Source organism: Podarcis cretensis, assembly GCF_951804945.1.
Source record: "Podarcis cretensis genome assembly, chromosome: 17".
In the NCBI taxonomy this organism is placed as follows: domain Eukaryota; kingdom Metazoa; phylum Chordata; class Lepidosauria; order Squamata; family Lacertidae; genus Podarcis; species Podarcis cretensis.
Window position 1 is genome coordinate 30581538 of NC_137187.1, and position 19351 is coordinate 30600888.

General features: G+C 43.4%; 1 protein-coding gene across 4 annotated transcripts in view; it reads right to left on the reverse strand.

Moving 5' to 3' along the window:
• GLIS3 (GLIS family zinc finger 3) overlaps positions 1–19351 on the reverse strand; it is a 194574-nt gene that overhangs the window by 147423 nt on the left and 27800 nt on the right. The window contains exon 1 of one of the 4 annotated variants that reach the window (XM_079959266.1): positions 6716–6775. The exons of 2 other annotated variants lie outside the window; for them this stretch is intronic. The gene's annotated coding sequence lies outside the window, so the exon portion shown is untranslated. Of the gene's footprint in view, positions 1–3774; positions 3796–6715; positions 6776–19351 lie in introns of those variants that run through there. One more of the 4 variants, XM_079959267.1, reaches the window with a different exon arrangement.

Here is a 19351-nt window from a genome sequence, read left to right on the forward strand (position 1 = left end):
TGGCAAATACAAATAGAGATTTTCCTGCATGACAGAACAGTGCCACTTACATATTATCTACAAATGTTTAATAAAAGCAACATTCATTTAACCTCAATTCAAAACATTTAGCCAATGACAGAAGGGTTTTAGGTTTCTTTTAGAGGTTCTGACAGCATCACAGTGTCTAACTGTTCAAACTGAATATTTGAAACCATATAATTAGACCATTTCTACCTGATTAAACATGAGCTCATTGTGAGTTAAATGGCCAAACATCAGAAATGTTAGCCATCAGAGAACTTTTAACATAGGCACGTAACACCCGCAATTTGGATGTGTGATCTTGCAATCCCTGCATCCACATGAAGTTTAAAAGCACTACATAGCATACATAAATAATATTGAGAAGAACAATATTTCTAATAGTGGGTCCACGTGAGAATTAATGCACACCTGTGCAAATTTTAAATCTCTCTCTCTCTCTCCCCCTCCCCCCCCCCACTTCTTAGACAGATTTTACAGGAGCAGAAACACTACTAAAGGTAGGAATATGACCCTATGCATAATACCTTGATGGGATGTGGATTTTATGCATAAAAAAGAATGGTACATGGACTAAGACCCTTTTAAATGCATGCCAACCACATGGAACTTAACTGCAGATAAGTATTTCCCAGTAGTTTGCGCATGGCCACCACCAATTTGAATTAGCACTCAGCAATTCATCTTTTTTGGCGGGGGGAGCCTAGAATCTCCAGCAGAAGCAATGGATGTAATCTAGAAGAGAGAAGTGTTCCACATCACATTTAAAGCAATGAAATGCACTGTGCAATTTAATACTAAATTATCTGATCCTAAGGACTCACCACATCAGTGGCAGTCATGCAAAGCCAATGCTGGTGTAATGAATTCATTATCCTATGCACTCACAGAAAGCACAAGAGATGAGACACAATGTAGGAACATACGACAGATACTCACAGACACCTTGGCAACTCTGCCAAAATCCACCAGTCAAGACAATGTGCACTGACACGCATAAAAGGCATTGTCAGTGCACAGACCAACACATAGCTATAGCATGAATACCATCATGATACAATTTTACCCAGTTCACACAATCTGCCCGGAAACGCTCAAGAGGCCTGCAAAGCAAGCAGAGGTGAGGGCTACAACAAACAGCCTTCTCCATCACGTCCAGCTCCATATCTGATGTGCATTTTCTATTCCCTCCCCTTTTCCATTTCATGCAGCCCAATTCCCCAGTTTATAACCACAGCAGTACCAAGGATATCCATGAGGTTATTGAACGGTTGAGCACATTGAGTGGAAGTACGTGTCAATGATGTTGGGAAAGATTGAGGGCACAAGGAGAAGGGGACAACAGAGAACAAGATGGTTCTTGAAGCTACCAGCATGAGTTTGACCAAACTGCGGGAGGTAGTGGAAGACAGGAGTGCCTGGCGTGCTGTGGTCCATAGGGTCACAAAGAGTCGGACACGACTAAACAACAACAATATTAGTTTCATTCAGTTTCTCATTTTTCCAGTCTGAAGTTCAGTTCACTGCATATTCACATCAGGGTTTTTTAAAAGTCATTGCAAAATCTCACCAACATTTTAGTGCAAATTTCTCTTAATACACACAATTTTCTATGCAATTTTGCCTAATTATATGTTTTTACAAAGCAATTCCTCCAGATAATGTATTTTCAAATGTCATCTTCACTAATATATGCACATTTCACCCAAGTTTATGCATTTTTTTGTAGACATTATTTAACTGGAAAACTGCATTGCAAAATTCGGATAAGTGCAAATTTCAAAGCATGGTTGTGTTTCGATTCATGTATTGTTTCAGAAAGTGATACTTAGGTACCTGTAAACTGGATCAAATTTATCCCCCCATCCTTTCTGCAGACCCATCACTTCTCAGTACTCAAATGGCAGGACTGATGCAGCGTTGTGGCACAAAGTCCCTTCAGTGCCCCATCATGAAGGCAGCTAGGGTAAGTGACAAGCAAGGTGGGAGATTGTCCTGTCTCTCAATGTTTATTGCCGCAGACAGCACTGACAACTTTTACTAAACAACATGAAGCAACATGTTGAATAGCTGTGAAGTGAGTTCTGACAGCATCACAGAACAATCAGTGGGCGTGAGTGGCTGGCAATATTTCTTGTTCTCACAAAAAACTGCATGACAGACACCAGAACAACAGGTGCAGTTTTCATCATCACTGCATCTCCATGCTGTCTATGGCTGCCTTTGTTATAGTCATGTATGCCATGATCTCTGGAAAGGTGCAGGAGCCTTGCAAGGGGTGGCCCCATAGTGGAACAGCTGGCTTCTCACTGGTCACTACTGCTGCTGTAGTCACCTTGCCTGTGCTTTCTGTAGCACCAAGGATAAGGAGCACTCCTACCTCTGCACATGTCCAGTTGTCTGCATAAAAGCAAAAGTAATAGAACAGGGATAAGCAAGGGCCGCCAAGACCATACAACACTGGTCTTGAAAGACCTACACTGGCTCCCAGTACGTTTCCGAGCACAATTCAAAGTGTTGGTGCTGACCTTTAAAGCCCTAAACGGCCTCGGTCCAGTATACCCGAAGGAGCGTCTCCACCCCCATCATTCTGTCCAAATACTGAGATCCAGCGCTGAGGGCCTTCTGGTGGTTCCCTCGCTGTGAGAAGCCAAGTTACAGGGAACCAGGCAGAGGGCCTTCTCGGTAGTGGCACCTGCCCTGTGGAATGCCCTCCCACCAGATGTCAAAGAGAAAAATAACTACCAAACTTTTAGAAGACATCTAAAGGCAGCCCTGTTTAGGGAAGCTTTTAATGTTTAATAGGTTATTGTAGTTTAGTGTTTTGTTGGAAGCCGCCCAGAGTAGCTGGGGAAACCCAGCCAGATGGGCGGGGTATAAATAATAAATTAATTATTATTATTATTACTATTATTATTATTATTAGGGGACAGCAGCTGCAACAGACAGTTCCCATGGCGAGGATTACTATAGCACCCTCTTCCAGGAATGCTCAATAGAGACAGAATTCACCTGCAAGGCTTTAGACAGGAGCTAGTTATCTGAAGCATGGGACTCGGAGGTGAACCTTTCACTCTGGATTCTGGCTAATTCAAAGTCCTGGTTAGGGTCACTACTTTTAAAGCACTACCAAATGTTTAAGATCTAGAATGCCTTTAAGTCCAGCTGCTATGATATAAGCCTGACTAATCTCCAAGGTCAAGAGAATGTTCAAGAGTCCAACCCACCTTGGAAGAATGGCAGATGAAGATGATAGACTATATGGGATTGGCAGAAATGACCGGCAGAATCCGAGACCAGGAAAAAGAGTCAGCGGAAGAAGATTGGAAGAAGTTCAAAGACTATTTGCAGAAATATTGTAAAATCAATGAATGTTAGGATGATGTTGGACAGAAATTAAGTGGTTTCCAGCTGTAATGCCTAAGAGATATGAAAAATAATGTTCAGAAAAAAGTATAAACTAATGGTGAGGATTTGTTGAACTAACAACTTGAATTGGAATACAAGAAAGGGAGGTGTGAGGAGGTCTGGAAAATAAGTTAAAAGAAAATAAGTGATGGAAATTTTATGTGTTTTTAACTATTTCTGTATTTTTGTGTTGTTCTTTTTTGTATTTTTGCTATATTTTTATTTTTTCTTACTTTTTTCAGTTTATTTTGTATTATTTCTTGAAAACTTTAATAAATATTCTATATTAAAAAAAAGAGAGTCCTGGTCTGAGCCATAATCTACCTCACCCTGGTGACCCACCTCCCTAGTTTTCCTATGGAGGGTGCTTTGCCTGTTCAGCCTGGCCAGGATTAGGCCTCTGTCCCTCAAGCACTGCCAACCAGCATGACTCCCCTGCATGCTGTCTGCCCAACACTGAGGCCAATGGAAGAAGTGAAGCAGTCGACTTTGGGCTTGGCGGTCCATGAGGTTCCTTCTAAGAGTTGCCTGATCATGCTGTGTTGCAGCTGAGCAGTAAAGTGACCAGAAGCCTGGTTGACATGGTGGTGTTGACATGTCCTAACAGCGAGAAAGCTGGGTATCTCATGAGAAGCTAGGGACCTCTCATTTAATTGTGCAATGTGCAGCTTTTTTTTATAGCAAAAGTAGGCAGGTGCTGGGGACAAGGCTGCCCCTTGCCTTTTCTTCATTGCTGTGACCCAGTGCAGAGAATGCTTTAACCTGTTTCCCTCCACTTCTAAGGCACTGTGGGTTGAAGAGAGGAAATAGCCAGGTTTGATGCTGCACTCTCTTCCATGAGCTACAAGTCCTTGGAGCCACACATCCTCAAAAGGAGTGAGATAAGATTCTTAGTGGTTCTGGGTTCTGAGGCCAGATATTTGTAAGAATTCTGAGAAGAATTGTTGTCATCCATCTGTCTCAAAAGACAATGGAAGGGTGAGCCTTCAAGGATAAAGTCATACCATTGGAGAGAGAGTCACAGTACAGTGGTACCTCAGGTTACATATGCTTCAGGTTACATACGCTTCAGGTTACAGACTCCGCTAACCCAGAAATAGTGCTTCAGGTTAAGAACTTTGCTTCAGGATGAGAACAGAAATCGTGCTCCGGTGGCGCGGCAGCAGCAGGAGGCCCCATTAGCTAAAGTGGTGCTTCAGGTTAAGAATAGTTTCAGGTTATGAACAGACCTCCGGAACGAATTAAGTACTTAACCCGAGGTACCACTATACCTGCTGTGGCTGTAAAGGCCAGTACAGGAGATAAATGTTTTATGGCAGGTGGGGCAGATGAAGGATCCAGTTTTGCTGTTAGAGGTGCACCATGACATTTCTTCTCTATGTGCTCCTCCCAGTGCTCATTCTTCCTCTGGTGACTGCTCTGGATACACCACCTGACTGTCTGTCTCCAGGCACTGCTATAGTCTTCAGGGGATTCCCATACGACAGTTAATGTCAGTCTTCATGCCATGTTTGCAGACATCTTTGTAGAACAGAGTTGGTCTCCTCACAGGCCTAGTGCCTGAAGCTAGCTTCCTTGAGAATTCTGGCATCTTCCATTCTGTGCACCTGACCAAGCCAGCATTGATGTCACTGAAAAAGAAGTGTGAATATGCTGGGAATGTGGGCTTTGTAGAGCACATCCTTCTTTGGCTCTGTCCTGTCATGTGATGCCCAAAGTCTTCCTGACACAGAGCATATGGAAGGCATTGAGGTGTTGCTCCTGGTGCATGTAAGTCTCCCAATACTCCCTTCCATAAAGCAGCATGCACAACATGCAAGCCTGGTAGACCTTTATCTTGGTATTGGTCATCAGCATCACATTCTCCCATATCCTTTTGAAGAGGTGAGCCCTTGCTTCATCTGCCTTGCCAATGTGCTTGTCTAGCTTAGCATCAATGGAAATTGTGCAGGCTCCGTGGGTTACCCGAGAGGTGAGGTCCAAGTCTGGTCCATGGTCAGAGGTACAACGTGGAGGCAGTGCCTAGCAGCTGAAGCTGGGTGCAGGGCAGGGAGTCGGGTGAAGTCAGGAACAGGCTTGCAAGCAGGGAGCCAGGGCAGGGCAGGAGCTCAGGCAGGAAAGCAGGACAGGGTTCAGGCAGGGACTAGCAACCAACAATGTTGCTCCCACGACTTGGGACTGGGGCTGGCTGGCTTTTATCTGCCCCAAGGCATAGGGCGGCCCTGATCCTCTGGTGACTCGCCTCTCCTGGCCTGGAGGCAAGCACTCCTCCTGCGGGAACTTAGTTCCCTCCACCTCTCTGCCCTGAGCCTCTGCAGCTCAGGAGAGGCTGGAGGGTTACCGGACCCAGAGGCAACCTCAGCTTCCTCTGACGGGGCTGAGAGTGGAGAACCTGCAGGCAATGGGTCCTCCATCATCTCAGGAGCCAGAGCAGACTCAGCTGATGCCTGCACCTGAGGATCCCGCACAGGTGAGGACCCTTCAGGCTCAAGCCCCAGCCCCGGCTCAGCTGGTTCTGGAGGCGGGGAATCCTGTGCAGGCTGGGATCCCTCAGGTTCAGCATCCGAGTCCGAATCCCAGGCCATCACAGAAATATTGCTGGTTATGTTGGAGCCCAGGTAGAAAAAATCATCTACCACTACAAGCATGTGATCACCATTGCTGATGCATGGTGTGCTGGTGATGTCCTGATCTAGGATGCTGGTCTTCATCAGGCTGGTGGTGAAGCCAAATTCCCTCCAGACTTGGGCAAAATGGTTGATGAGTCTCTGTAGAGCTTCCTCAGAAGTTGACCAGACCTTCATCACTCCTTGAATGGAAGTGCCCACCATCTTCACCTGAACTGAAGGTGAAGGAGAGCAACAGGGAGAAGAATGTCCTGAAGAGAGATGGAGCATGAGCACAGCCCTGTTTCACACGGAAGGCATCCAAGGATGACCCATCACACTGGATGGTGCCATGCATGTTTTGTGGAAGGGCACGATCACCTTCTGGAGCATAAATGGGCATCCTTTTTAGTTGAGCACTGTGAAGGGCACTTTTCGCTGACACAGTGAGAAAATCATGCTGACTGTTGACCTCTGAGCCACATTGTGACTCAGGATAGACCCTGTCAGTGAGTAACTGTAATCTGTTGAGAACTACAGGGGCAAAGGCTTTCCATGGTAGTTCTTGCAATCATGGTAGTTACTTTTGTGCTGAAGGCCAGCCTCAGTTTCTCCCCCATGATGCACCTCCCCAGCCTTCTCTGAGAAAACCAGTATGAGACGTGTTTGCTCTTTACCCTGCCCTTTCCCCAATATTTTTGTTCTCCCTGGCTGTTAGCTGTTTGCCAAGTGTGCCATCATGCAGTTTCCATTTGTGAGCTATTGTTATGTACTGAGTTGAATAGGATCCCAAAAGCAGCAGTCTGATTGGTCCTAGAACAATAGGATTCAGAATGCAGCAGTCTGATTGGTCCTAGAACAATAGGGTCCAGAATGCAGCAGTCTGATTGGTCCTAGAACAATGCAGCAGTATGATTGGTCTGCAGGAGCCACCCAATCCAGCTCCAGGTGGAAGTGAATCCGCAACCTGATTGGCCTACAGGAGAATCCCAGAATTAGCCAATCACTTGTGACCCATTGTGTAAATAATGTATATAAAGCAGATATTTTGGGGGAACTTTCATTCCTCACTACTATGAGCTGAATAAAGAACATGAAATCCACACTTGACTCCGAGTATATTTCAGCTATCATTCTCTGGACACTGAGACTGCATAAATGACACACACCTCTTTTCACTTGCTCTGCCTTATATATATATATATTCCTGATGGGCGTACCTTGATTGGCTACCGTGTGGAACAGGAATCTGTCTCCACTGTGGGTGTAGGAAGGAAATTGGACAGTAACCTGAGGCTCTCCCTTGACTTCAACGGGACTGTGTCAACTTTTGCACCAGTGTTTTTAAAACTATGTCTGTATCAGTGCAGCAGTTGCCAACATGAACTCACATGCACCCACAAGAACTCAGAGGCCTTCCTTTCCACCCACAAACAGCCTCCCCAAGGAGTACATGGTGGCAAAAAAAAAATGACTTACACTCAGTAACGCAGTGTGAGGGGGCAGGGGGGCCATGACCCTGGGCCCAAATTTCTGAGGAGCTGCAACCAGGTTGAGGCTAGTTTGCAAGAGAGACTCTATTGATTCTGGCCATCAAAGGGACTGACCGCTTGCTCTGCCCTGGGCTCCAGCTACCCATGCTACACCCCTGCCTATATTACCGCCACCATGGGAAGGGCCATCTCTGAGGTGGCAAATAGGTGCAACTGCCCTGGACACCACACTTTAGGGAGCCCTGCACATGGCACTGGTGGCCACAGTCAGCAACCCTGATGCCTGGCTGGCCCTGCAAGCCCTCACCCCATTCACATGGGTTTCCACCTCCTCCCTTTCTTGAACCACAGAACGGGCAGGCAGCAAGCTAGCACTGCTGCTGCCAAAGCACTGCAGCGGGGAGGAGAAATGTAGGCTGTAGGAGAGGCCACTGCCAATAACAGAGGAGTAAAACAACAAGCAGTAGGAAGCTGGAGGAGAGGAGAAGTGGCAGAGGAAGGCAATGGTGGGCCCACACAGCCTGATTTCTCCTGGGCCCCACACAGCCCTAGGGACTGGCCTGGCCTTGTGGACAGCATTAACAGCCAGCTACACAACAGTTAAACCACAGAGCCTAGGACTTGCCAGTCAGAAGGTCGGTGGTTCGAATCCCCACAGCGGGGTGAGCTCCCGTTGCTCGGTCCCTGCTCCTGCCAACCTAGCAGTTTGAAAGCACGTCAAAGTGCAAGTAGATAAATAGGTACCACTCCAGCAGGAAGGTATACGGCATTTCCGTGTGCTGCTCTGGTTCGCCAGAAGCGGCTTAGTCATGCTGCCCACATGACCCGGAAGCTGTACGCCGGCTCCCTCAGCCAATAAAGCGAGATGAGCGCCGCAATCCCAGAGTCGGTCACGACTGAACCTAATGGTCAAGGGTCCCTTTACCTTTAGACAACATTCTGGAGAGTGATACTTCCAGGCCACGATCAGTGTTTTCCCCAGAAGTGGCAGTGCTGGCAGAAGCATCTCACGTCATTCACTCCTTTCTTGCATATTGCTTCTCATGCGCATGGAGAAAAGGAAACACGGGGAAATTTCTTTTTTGGACTTGCCCTAGGAAGGGGCCCCTTGATATTTGTTCAGCCTGAAACTAATGGGACTGTCTTCCTGATAAGTATTCCCAGGACTGCAATCTTAGCTGGCAAGGAATATTTTCATCTTTCTAACATTTTAAAAAAATGTGTTGACTGACATGATTTTATCTCAGCCACACCAGAACCATTCAGGTGCCACCTTAATGACGTCAATGAGAATACACTGTCAGAGCCTGCAAAATGGAGTATCGGAAATAAGCAGTGTTTCATTTCAAATTGATGTGCTACATATAAATTAAAACTGTCTTTTGTCAATAATTAAGAATTAATAATTAACAAATGCAAACAGCAAAAATACTTGGAGGAAATGTTTTAATCTGTCCAGTTCCTCATTCCTCAGCTTGCCTATTTTGCTGTTTCTCCTCAGTAGTTAGTTAATATCTAAGCCCCTGTTGTGTTTTACACGCAACCAAATTCCACAATGATCGTCAAAAGAATGTGGCTTTCATACAGATTTTTATTTTCTTCACTGCTGCAGCATAAGTAATTTGTTTCTTATTAAATTTTACACCTCACAAATACTTTCATATCTCTCACAAATTAGTAAATCCTTTGCCTTCAAAGTAGCTTTCTCATATCCAGTAATGGAACCAATTACACAATATGCCACTTCTCAAAACTGTGGAAGAGGTGTTATTATGGGCCTGTGTGATTATGTGCTGTTTAAAATGGGACCAAGCGGTACAAGAGGATCAGATTGACAAGGCCTTTAAAAATATGACATATGATTTTAACTGTTCCAGTCATTCCAATTTGAATACTCAGCAACACACAGACTAATGGCCTTGATCCAGTAAAAGGCACTTGTGACAATACTTCTGCTGGTTGTAATTAAGGGCACTTCCACCCTGCAGCTATTTTTTGGTGGAATTCAGTCATGCACTGAGAAATTCATACAGTGCAAGTAAAGTTGAGTTGATGATGTTGCACAACAAGCCCATTCCCAACCATCCCATAATCAGACTTTTGGTAATAAGGAAAGTGGACAAGCAATGGAAATTGCAGGATTAACTTGCTTGATGTAACATATACATCAACATAACATTGTTATTGTTGTTGTTGTTTAGTCGTGTCCGACCCTTCATGACCCCATGGACCGGAGCACGTCAGCCCCTCCTGTCTTCCACTGCCTCCCGCAGTTTGGTCAAACTCATGCTGGTAGCTTCAAGAACACTATCCAACCATCTCGTCCTCTGTCGTCCCCTTCTCCTTGTGCCCTCCATCTTTCCCAACATCAGGGTCTTTTCCAGGGAGTCTGCTCTTCTAATGAGGTGGCCAAATTATTGGAGTCTCAGCTTCAGGATCAGTCCTTCCAGTGAGCACTCAGGGCTGATTTCCTTAAGAATGGATCCGTTTGATCTTCTTGCCGTCCATGGGACTCTCAAGAGTCTCATACAAACAAATATGAATGAATGAACAATAAATATCCAACATTGCCTAATCTCCCTACAATCCCTGCAAAAAGCTGAGAGGCAGAGATATGAGAGGGCATCAGAGGAGGGAGGGAAAGAAGTGAGATAGAGGCCAGTGTTGCCCGCGGTGCATCATTCAAGGCACCCTATCATTCAAGGCACTCCAGGGTGCCACGACACACTGGTTGAAAACCACTGCATTAGGGAGTTCCTTGAGAGTGACAGCAAGCATACAGACAAAGGTCATCTAGTTGACATTGTGTATATAAGCTTTCAAAAAGCTTTTGTTGAAGTACCTCATCAATGACTTCTTGCAGCCATAGAATATGGCTTATGTATCAGCAACTGGTTAAAGAACAGGAGGCAGAACTAAATGGACTGTTCTCCCAAATGGAGGATGTATAAGTGGAGTCCCCCCAAAGATTGGCACTGGGACATGTATTTTGTAATTTGATTATATAATAATAATAAAAAAATACCCAGCCTTTCCCCCTGACAGGGACTCAAAAGCAACTTATAGCTAAAATAGGTAAAGGGTAAAGGGTAAAGGGACCCCTGACCATTAGGTCCAGTCGTGGCCGACTCTGGGGTTGCGGCGCACATCTCGCTTTATTGGCTGAGGGAGCCGGCATACAGCTTCCGGGTCATGTGGCCAGCATGACTAAGCCGCTTCTGGTGAACCCGAGCAGCGCACGGAAACGCCGTTTACCTTCCCGCTGAAGTGGTACCTATTTATCTACTTGCACTTTGATGTGCTTTCGAACTGCTAGGTTGGCAGGAGCAGGGACTGAGCAATGGGAGCTCACCCCGTCACGGGGATTCGAACCATCGACGTTCTGATCGGCAAGCTCTAGGCTCTGTGGTTTAACCCACAGTGCCACCCACGTCCCTATAGCTAAAATAGAAACAGCTAAAAATATAGGGGAAAAGCAATCATTAAAAAACAATTGAACATACACACACAAGTCATTATGTGTGAGCAGCGAGAAAGCCAAGTTTGCTAATGATACCAAATTGTTCAGGGTGGTTAAAACAAAAGGGGGTTGCTTGAAGTTCAAAGCATGAATGGGCAGGAAAACAGCAAGTGCATTTCAGTGTAAGCAAGTAGAAAGGCAGGCTCGCCAACCCCACAGGGCGGAGGTGTTGTCAGCCCCCTCAATATTCCTTAGCAGGAGGCTCAGCCCCCTCTCAATATTGAATGGGGCGGAGGAGGCTGAGCCAATCGTGGCAAAGTATCAAAGGCAGGCTCCTCTTGGGCATGAGAGAGGAGCAGCTGTGGCCACTGGAACTGCATGGCACTGGGCAAGGCCTCTTCCCTGCTTCTATTTGCTCTGCTTATCTGGAGTCATGTAAAGCCCCAGGCTGTGATCACGTATAGAAATAGATACATGCGTATTCTTTATGTCTGCATACATTAAATCATAAAAAATACCCTAAGTGCTGGCAAAAGTACTTTTCTGTACATATTAAACTGATGTGGTAAACTTCCCCATTGTGCTCTGCAAAGGGAATTCCTGAATATGTGGAAGGTTTGCTTGTAGAGCTGAATATTCCAGGACCTTTTCTTCATTGCAATGCAATGTTCCAGGTTCTACAATCACTGTGGAAATTACTATATACAGTAGATGCATTTATACACATCAAAATAAAACTATGGCAGAAGAAATTGCCTCAAACCCTGAGCTGGGCAGTGAGTGTGACCTAGCGTTTGCTTTGTTTTTTTGAATATTGGCAGGACAGTATATCAGTACACTTCTGAGAATCTAAGCTGCAGGAGTTTCAAGTCCTGCTCAAGCTTAGGAGGAGCCAGTACCAGCAGCTAGAGCCAGACTAAAATTTGATGGTGACCAATAGATTCCTAAGGGCAATAAGTCTCATATGATTCACTTCCTCTGGTCAGTCATATATGGGTTACAGAGTCTGATGGCTCATTCCTTTGATATGGGAGAGGCAGGATTTATATTATTAATTTATTTTTTGTTATGGGAAGTGGTATGCTCATAAAGTAACCAGTGATCCTCAGTGCGTCATCTCTTGCAAAAGGCAGTTTGGATTTTGCTTTCCAGTGCATTCATAGCCAGTTAGACAGCATTAATTTCCAAGGCCTATTTGCAGTTCAGTGCCATGAAGTAATCAGGCATACGCTTTCAGTAATGCCTATAAGAGACTGGCAAAGCAGCACAAAGAACAATGCCTCTCTTCACGTGGAACTAGGCTAAGAAATTATCCAGCACTGACCAGCGCAAACAATTCTGTGCAGGTAATTAAGTTGGCTGGTTCAAAGCAGGAAGTAATGAGATCACCTCCTTCTATGGAAATACTGTTTAGTTGCTGAGTTTAGATAAATGCAAACACCGAAACTAGGTAAGAATGGCTTGGGAGCAGGAAATACTCCATATATCAAAACTAAAAGCAAACTTTACTTCCCCTTATGATATTTGTTCTATGTTTTACTTGCATTATCAACATGCCATTAATTGAAACTCTTTCCTGAAAAATTGTTTTGGGTTTTTAACAGATATTTTGCATAAGGAAGAAGTTATTGGCTAACCACACTTGCTTGTTAATATTTAACATGAGCAGTGGGAATGTTTTTCTTTTTTTAACTTTCTTTAGCTTTCTCTAGCATTACAGCATCTATGAGTAGAACATAATTCATTAGTTCAGTATAAGGGGATAAAGCAAGTTATATATGTATGTATTCAGATTAATAGAAAATAAGTCTAAGAATATATAAACAAAGTTAATTCCTGACAAGTAAAAATAACAGATTCCTGTTACACTATACAAAGTAACAAGTGCGTTGTCACGTAAGTTTGCACCACGATAAAATTGTTAGAGTGCAATTCTAACCATGTCTACTCAAAAGTAAGTCATATTGAATTCAGTGGGTTACTCCCAGGTAAGTAGAGTTAGGACTATAGCCTTAGTCTTTAGATGCAACAACAACGACAAAATTCATCCACAAAATATATACCCACATTAAGAGCCCTAGATTCCATTTATCGACACAATGTTCTGGGAATGTTACAAACTTTCCTGAGCTTTTAAATACAAAACTAGATACAAAGCTCAAGAAAACATCAAAGTGGGCGAGGGGCCATTGAATCCCCATTGAGTTCAAATGAGACTTATTCCCAGACAAATGTGCATATTATATTACTTAAGAGTTCAATGTAATGATAAAGTTTAACTGAATATCCAAATGTATTGTTGTTAATTAATTATAAAACAGAGCTGCCTGGCTTCCTCCTTGTGCTTCTGCTGGCAGGTGAAGACAGTTTCATTCCAACAGGCTTTTAGTAACTGACTCTTTTAAGGCAAAGGACTTTTAATAGTGCAGTTTTTAATATCTGTATTTTAACATATCTCTTTTCATATTGCTATACAGTGGTACCTCGAGTTACATACGCTTCAGGTTACATACGCTTCAGGTTACAGACTCTGCTAACCCAGAAATATTGCTTCAGGTTAAGAACTTTGCTTCAGGATGAGAACAGAAATTGTGCTCCGGCGGCGTGGCAGCAGCAGGAGGCCCCATTAGCTAATGTGGTGCTTCAGGTTAAGAACAGTTTCAGGTTAAGTACGGACCTCCGGAATGAATTAAGTACTTAACCCGAGGTACCACTGTAATTCTGTTATAGTTTAATTCTGTTTTAAGTATTATCATCTTTTGCATGCTTTTAGCTTTCTGTGGTTCATCTGTGTTGTTTTAATTTTTGCAAGCTGCTTTGAGTCCTGATTCTGGGGAACATTGTTTATTTATATCCCGCTTTTATAAAGCCTGCTACTTTAACATTAGGCAAGGTGCCTATAAGCAAATAGATCTAATTGTGCAAATCTGTTCTACAGCTTGCATGGCAAGCGGTAAACTAGAAGGCATATCCAGAAGGCACTGAAACCTGCCATTGTGTTTCTTATTCCTAAACTGATCTGGATACACAAGCATGGCAAATGCATGAAGAGCAGCACAGGAATAAATGAGAGACAAGGGAAAAATCAAAATATAACAAGAAGGGGAGGATATGACAAAGGGAAATTTATTATTATTATTATTATTGGGCAATTTGGGAGAGGTAATTAAACAGGAAAATACTATCCAAGACTTTCAGGTAAACCAGGGTTCACAAAGTCACGTTTGAATAGATCCTGTGAATATTTTTAGTACATACTTTATCTTATTTTAAAGTGATGGAAAGTTACTTTGTACTTATGAACAGCAAGCTAAATGATGGATTACTGGTAAATATTCTACAAAAAGAACATGTTGGCCTGTTATAATATTTCACCTCCCACAAACCCTCCCTAGCAATATCACCCACCTTACATTGCACATCTCTGCTCGTCTTCAGATAAGCGATGCATTCTTCACATATCACACAAAATTCCTCAGTTTTGCCATTAATCTTATAAGACACACATATGAAGCAATTATTGGTGCCAGCATTCTAATGGGTCACAATAATTTTTCCACATTGCAAAATTCATAGCTGGCACAACCAAGGGCAGTTGACCTAAAAGTTTGTCCAAGACCCCAATTTACTAAAGCACTATAATAAAATCATGCCAGTCTACTTAGTAATTTGTACTGGGGTGCATTTCTGTATGCCATACTATTGCCAGTTTAAGGTCCTGCATGCATTCAGTGTTTGCAGTTCAAGAATCTCAGCTTTCATGTCATCTTTAAATGAAATGTCTAAGTCTTATGGTTGCTGAAATACACTTGAAAGTGTGTGGAAGGACAGCTGTCAAAGGAACTTGATGTGTATTCAATCATGCATCTTATAGTTGTGGGAATAAGGCTTTCTCAGCCAGTGCTGTGCAGAGATGCAGCTGTTAGCTCAGGAGAAAATCTGTTAGAGTGGAAAACACCATGGTGACTATCACCCACTGAAGCATTTTTATTTGTCGACCAAAAAAGTAAGCTGGTTGGCATATAGAGAGTTATTAACAGAAGAAGAAGTTAAACTCAAATTAAAAGAGTATGATGAGCTGAAAGACCATTTACAAAGTTGATTACACCATAGGCAATTAAATGAAATTTTTAAGGAAGACAATAAAAAGGGGTTTAGTTATACAATCTCCAGATTTAAAAAAGCAATAGTGGAAGAGAATGTTAAATTGTTAAAAAAGGCATATACAGTAGTATCTTATTAGAGTGGGAAACTAAAGATGAAGAGGTTACATCAGTTATGATTAAATGGGCTTAGGATGTGGGACACAACATCCAACTTGAAAGTTGGGGGAAATTATAGAAAGTTGATATAAAATTCACAGGTTGCATACTATTAAGAGAGAATTACATGAAAATGATATATAGATAGTATATCACACCAGGGAAAATGGCAAAGATGTTTAGGAAAGAAAGTAACAGATGTTGGAGATGTAAGGAAAAGGAAGGAACATTTTATCATATGTGGTGGGATTGCAAATGCATTAAAAATATTGGGAAATGATATACTATGAATTGAAAAAAAATGTTTAAAATGAATTTTGTCAAACACCCTGAAGCCTTTTTGTTAGGTATCTCAAATCAAGAGCTACCAAAAGAAAAATGGGCATTATTTATGTATGCTACAACAGAGGCAAGAATCTTGATTGTACAATATTGGAAGATGGAAGAAATACCATCAAAGGAACAATGGCAAGAAAAGCTGATGAACTATGCAGAATTGGCTAAGCTAACAGACAAACTATGAGAGAAGGACAAAAAGGACTTCAAAAGAGTCTGGGAACCATTTACAGTTTATTTGCAGAAACAACAGAATGGACTGGATTCACTGGCAGGATTTGAATAAACTTTCACAACTTCATTTGAGTAACAGGTATTTTAGAGAAATAATAAAGGATTTTATTTTTCTGAAGAAAAAGCAGGATACGATAAATAAAACTAAATAACTCAGCAGAGGGGGAGTTGAGGGAAGTCCAGAGGAGGGGAGGGAGAATAATTGTAAATAACACAATGAATGAGATTTGTATCATTAATTGTTATAAAATTTAATAAATATTTTATTAAAAAAATACACCCATCTGTTTGTGATTCATTTTTGTAAGCTTCCTTGGCTCCTACACTCTGAGAAAATTGGGATATAAATAATAAAATAAAATAAAATAAAATAAAATAAAATAAAATAAAATAAAATAACACATGCTCATAACTGGAGACAGGTACAGTAGTATAACCCAGGGTGAAAATCTGTTATTCAGCCAGTCAAAAAAGGCAGACATGCCATTGTAAAGCTTCCAGCTCAAGCTGTTGAACTATTGCCAGTGTTTCACAAAGGAATGCCACTGATTATCCTAGAAACAGACACAATACATAAATGGTTATTCCAGCATTTGCCAGACCCATCAATGGCCTGGTTCTCATGACATTTTAAGTTATGGTTTATAAACCATGGTTTAGTTAATCATAGTTAAAACTAAACTGATCATCTGAACCTGGCCCCACAGCTCAACTATGGTTTATTAACTGTGGTTAATGGGTGCACTTTAACAAAGGTCTGAGAAAGGCCAATGTGTTTACTACATACCTGAGCCCAAGTGGAGCTGGAACATTCATAGCCACTGGATGAGTTGTGATCTCTGTGATCTCCCATTTGAAAATGTGAAAACATGGCCAATGGGCGAGGGCTTCGTAGTTGGGGGAAACTACATTCCCCAATAAGGGACGCAGGTGGCGCTGTGGGTTAAACCACAGAGCCTAGGACTTGCCGATCAGAAGGTCGGCGGTTCGAATCCCCACGACGGGGTGAGCTCCTGTTGCTCGGTCCCTGCTCCTGCCCACCTAGCAGTTCGAAAGCATGTCAAAGTGCAAGTAGATATAGGGAACATAAACAGCATTTCCGTGCACTGCTCTGGTTTGCCAGAAGCGGCTTAGTCATGCTGGCCACATGACCCGGAAGCTGTATGCCGGCTCCCTCGGCCAATAAAGTGAGATGAGCACCGCAACCCCAGAGTCGGCCATGACTGAACCTAATGGTCCGGGTGTCCCTTTACATTCCCCAATGAAAGTACACAGAAGCTAGAAGCTCACAAATGTCAGATACAGGACTTTGATTAGGCTAGTTTCAGCTCTGAATGGTCCTACTATGAATCGTGCACTCTCAGCTGCCATTCCAGTTTGGTTTGACAGTTCTACCCTCTTCTTCAGGAAAAAATGAGAAAAAGAAGGAGGGAATGACATGCAATATATGGACGACTCAGAAGCCCATGTTGGACACAGCGCTCACCTAAGCAGTGGGTGAAACTAATGTAGGGCTGCCATATGTCTGGGGAAATCTGGAGATGGTGCAGTGCAAACGCACCACTTACCTGCCATTCTTCTGATCAAGTCTCCGCTGGAGATGGCAGTGAGATCCGTGTGGTGCAAAAGGCATGTGTGCAGCAGTTACCGTATTTTTCCCTCTATAGGACGCACCGGACCATAGGACGCACCTTGTTTTAGAGGGGGAGAACAAGGGGGGGGGAATCTTCCCCTCTCTGCGCAGCGCCCCTTCAGCAAAGTGGCAGGAGAAACGGAGCCCCTTCCATTTCTCCTCCCGCTTAGCTGAAGGGGCGCTGCGCAGCTCTCCCTCTCGCACATTGCCTTCGTCTTCAGTGAAGGCAACCCGAAGCCTTCAGGCGGCTATCCTTGAAGCCAGGAGAGTCTTGCTCTCCTGGCTTCAGCGAAACGAACCCGAAGCCTCCAGAGCGCGGCGGGAGATCCCGCTGCACTCCGGAGGCTTCAGGCGGCTATCAGTGCGCACCGACCCCTCTCGCTCTCCAGGCTTCAGTGAAAGCAACGCGTGGGAGTGCTCCCACTGTGCTTTGGAGGCTTCGCGTTGCAGCGGGAACTCACGCAGCGCTCCGAAGGCTTCAGGCGGCTATCCCTGAGAGGGGTGCGCACCGACCCCTCTCGCTCTCTAGGCTTCAGCGAAAGCAACACAAAGCCTCTGGAGCGCGGAGAGAGCACTCCCTCTGCGCTTCGGAGGCTTTGTGTTGCTATCGCTGAAGCCAAGGAGCCTGCATTCGCTCCATAAGACGCACACACATTTCCCCTTAATTTTTGGAGGGGGAAATGTGCGTCTTATAGAGCGAAAAATGCGGTGCTTGGTTGGAGGGAGCCCCTCCCTAGGCATGCGGTGTACTAGGCCAACAAAGCCCTTTAATCCACTTTAACAGTGCAAACCTAAACTGACACTATGTTCTTGAATCCCTACCGCAAAATACTGTCAGCCTGGAGGCACCTAAGTCCCACATTAGATCACCACTGTTCTTAAGCAGCAAATATCTGCAATCAAATTAAAATAGCCCTTAAACCTTGCTACTAGAAAGGGGAAGGTTGCATGCCACAACATCAAAAGAATTAGAGGAAACTGTGCCTCGTGTAAATAGAAATGCAAATAGCTAGAGGTGACAAGAAGCTCCCTGTCATGCTTTGCTTCCCAAATCAAATGCATTACAAAAGGATCCTAAATTAAAACCTGATGTGCTTGAGTTAAATATGCCATCCAGGCTTGCCAGAATTATAAACGGAGATTTTCTTTTCTATCCCAATATTAAGGGGGGAAAGATTTAACACTGTCTTTCTGAAAAGCTTACATGAGAATTTTATCCCGGGTGTCAATTTAATCAGGCAGAAATAATAAGTATACAGCCCACATAACATATTTATTCTGAAAGCCTTTATGTTCAGTTAATTAGTTTAGCTATTGCTTCCATGGTTCATTTGAGAGCTTCATGCTTAATTAAATATCAATACATTTCCTTGCCTTAAAAAAACTTTACAGAAAAAAATAAACTGTTTCTTCAAGTGATAATCTTGTTAACTGTTATATACATTTCAAGCGTGCATATTGGGAACTTTCAAAGATGAGTTTACTATAGCTGCTCGAGCTTGAAACTGTATGCAAAAAAAGACTTGGAAAAAGGAATATTTTCTCAATGAAAATAAGGTGCTTTTCACATTTGGTTTTCTTAGATTTAAATAATCTTAAAATACTTCTGTATTAAGAGAGCAGAGTTCTTAGGTCATACTTATGCAGAGACAACTTGGCATCCTAATCTGCAGCGTTTGTTTTGGTAAATTTACCAGCCTTAAGTGCAACCCAGTGTTTTGTGCTTCCAGGCTCATGAGGAAATCTATGTACAACTGTAGAACATGGTTCCAGTGCTTTGGCACATCTCAGCACTAGAGAAGTCATAGAATCATAGAATCATAGAGTTGGAAGAGACCACAAGGGCCATCGAGTCCAACACCCTGCAAAACAGAGTCGGGTTGTTATTTTTCATC